This window comes from Pinus tabuliformis, chromosome X (assembly GCF_031772625.1).
Source record: "Pinus tabuliformis cultivar Carrire ecotype Pingquan chromosome X, CPIR1, whole genome shotgun sequence".
NCBI classification, from domain to species: domain Eukaryota; kingdom Viridiplantae; phylum Streptophyta; class Pinopsida; order Pinales; family Pinaceae; genus Pinus; species Pinus tabuliformis.
In genome coordinates, this window is record NC_142308.1 from 1,470,309,299 (window position 1) to 1,470,312,907 (window position 3,609).

The following is a 3,609-nucleotide window of genomic DNA, read 5'->3' on the forward strand; positions in this document are numbered from 1 at the left end:
TAGAGTCTGCAGTTGTTTCCAACTCCTAAAATCTGAAGTTGTAATTGTCTTTTGTTCATACAACGATGATAGTATAATTCTGTAGTTTAGATGCTTGGAGAGGACATTTATAAAAAAAATTGATATCTTAAACAATAATAGTGTTTTAAAATGGACCAGACCTGCAATATGCATTAGTACGTAATTAAATTGTATTATAGATTTTTTATCTACTTATATGGTTATTTTCATTTTTATTTGGGGTCGACATTTTATTATTATTATTATTATTATTATTATTATTTTATTGAATATGTGACATACTTACATATCACTTTCATACGGGGTTGTAGAATATGCCTCTTAGCACAATATTTTTTCTTGTACATATATTTAAAATCAATTCTATAGACCAAAACCTAATTAGACCAATAGTATGAATAGTATAAATGATAGTAAGGAAAGAAAACTTTCTTAGTTGAAAAATAGATAATGATGTTCAAGTATACTTGTTTTCTAAATCTTCCAAAAGAAATCTTAGTAAGGAAAGCAAACAAGGTTTCTTAAATGAAAAATAAATATGAGGTTCAAGCATACACGCTTTCCAAATTCCCCAAATAGTATAAAATAAATGTTTAATGGTTTGATGGAATGACATTAAATATGATTTGGATAGTTGTGAAGTCCTAATTATCAAACAAGAAGAAGTTTTTTTTTAACATGGCCTTATCAAGTCACTTAAAAACTTTGTTTTTCTCATACAACCCTCAAAGTGGACCAAGTAATTGGAAGGATATAAAGAGGTTCAATTCCTTTTATACATATAAGGATTATACAATTTAATAAACGATGACCAAATTTCTCTCTTTGTGACACCATCTATGTGAAAGAAATCATTCTTCATTTGACTAAATTCCCCCTATATTGAAATGACCCCAAATAAGCCAATAAACCTCTATATTCTCATCAATCATCTATATTATAAAATTTTCTCATTCAAGTGCATCAATGAAAGGATAAATGTTAACCACTCCAAGGTTGTGTTATCTAGATTTAAAATGATTCAAAGGAGTCTATGAGGTTCAATCCTCGATACTTTGACATGACTAGAAAGAGTTGGAGACAACAAAACCATAATTGTTGATGTTATATTGATGGTTAGGAATATCAATGTTTAGCATATATTGCGTAAATATAAGGTTGTTTTAATCGAAAAATAGAAATATTATGATTTATGCATTCATATTATTTTGATGCAAACCAAGACTTTTCTAAAATTTATCACATGATAACCAAATTGCAAAGCACTTCAATGCTTGTCACAAATTCTTATTGTGCTACTGACAACTCTTTTTTTTACTCTTAAAACCTTGCACATGGCTAATGAATGATCTTTATCATCATGTCGATCTTTCAATATAAGTGTTAGCTCTAATTAGCACCAACTCAACATCTAGATCTATAAAAAAATGGTTTGTTGCACCCCAATGATATCTCAATAGTACACATTAATGGCACATCACAACTTATAGTAGTATAATTATATCTAACTCAAGTAATTAAATTTGATTATGTCATTGTAGAAAATTTTCCAACTATCAAATTTGACCAAGTTAATGCACACCCAATTTGGCCAGTTCTTAGAGAGCAAGGAAATGATCTCTCTTGTTCACTATGCATGAGGTCAACTGTTAGGGGTTGACTCCATTAATGATTTGGTCATCCTTTGTGTGTGTGTGCATGTGATTGTGCATGTGCATGCACACATGTGTGTGTGGTGGGGTATATATGCATATATGTTTCTGATTGTACTTATAAATTTCTAAATAGCTCTTAGTAAGTTTTTAATATATATGTATTAATTTTTTTTTATTTTTAGAAGTTATAGATCCATAATTATATCCCATAGACAGGTGATACTCTATTTTTGTCATAATCATAATCTGAAAGTACTTCGTTATTTTTATTAAGCAGGACTTGGAAGCTTCCTCAGTCTCACCATCATAGCTTGAGAGCTAAATATTTTTAAATTCTCCTTGTAACTCAACCTTTCTTCTTTTTTTTATGCTCATCACTGAGAGAGCTCTCCTCAGTCTCTCTATCTTGTGTTTTCTGACCACCTTCGGATTCAAGTGTTTAGCTCCCTTCTGGCATGGAGTCCTCCTTTCTTTGGTGAGACTCACTCCAATTACAATTATCAGAACTTGGTTTTGAATTTCGATGATTTTTCTTATTTTTCAGGCTTTCGATAATAAGCTCTTGTTCCCGTACAAATCGTTCATTTTCTGTTGGAAGAGTCGCAATTTCTACTTGAAGCTGTTGGATTGTTTCCATCATCATAGCGGCTCTGTTAGGTGATTCACTTTCCAGCTGAATCCATAACTCAAAATTAGTTCCTTCTACTAGTATCGTGTCCTGTTCTATACTAGGTCTCATTGAGGGTGTACAAATGAGGCCACTTCTCCTCCTCATGATAACGTATCTTCTTCTCCCTCTTTGTGAACACACACAAGGCATATTTTTGTAATATCCAATCAGGCCCTTAGTATGGAACCTTTGCTCTGATACCACCTGTCACACCTCTCCATATACTTTTTAAATACATAAAACAAAAATAGAAATACTCATAGTAAAAAGAACAAATACTTGACAAACTGATTAGCAGCATAATAACAATGTATTAAACCTTACTACGGATTCGTTGTAATCTCATCATTTAATACAAAATTTATATAAATATTATGTGTGTACTTTAGTTTATGTGCACTTGAATGTTTTAATTAAAATCTCGATGCCATGCGGCATACCATTTGAGAAACATTTATTTCCCTAGGGAAGCCAGCCCACCTGGCAGTCGGACCAGTACCTTGAGCCACATGCCGCCTTGGGTGGAGGGAAAAACACCTTTGTGAGCTTCCTCAGTCATTCGGTTGCATTCTTGTTCTCTACCTCTGTTGCCAGAAATGGTTCACTCTGGAGAACATCGAGGTTTCACTCCTTTGTCCTTCGACCTCTTCACAGGTAGCTGGAATTTCTGTCTTCAAGCTATGATTTCCACCTTTGATAGAGGCACTAACTGACCCTTTTCACAATTTCTCGGTTTATCAGTAATTCCTGACATTCAGGGATGTTTATAGTCACGTTCAAGGTTGGGAGTAACTCTATAACTCCTCCTCTCGCACTTCTCATGGCTTTCCCTCATTCAAGAGAGTCCATCCATGCAGATAAGAACCCTAAGGCCCATTTACTGCAGGGAATTAGCTTCCAGGTAAATAGCCATTGCACTTGCTAGAAAGTTAACTAGTTTCTCAGTTATTTATTTCAATTATTTCTTGTACTAATCACTTTCTCTCAAATATTTTCGGTGCAGATTCCTCTTGCTGGACCAGCCGAGGGTTTTATGGAGCTTCAACGGTCTTTGTGAATGTTACGCTATATCGATAATGGATTCCATGTTCTAGTTTCAATTTTCTTTCTCAATTTCAAATTTGTTTTATGAATATGGTTAAGGCCACGAACTTTTGTCTTTGAATGAATACATACTTGAGTAAGAAGAAAATGGGCTTTCGCTCTGGCCTAAGTTTGATTGTTATTTTTTTTTTTATTTAAGCCTTCGGGCATAACACTCTC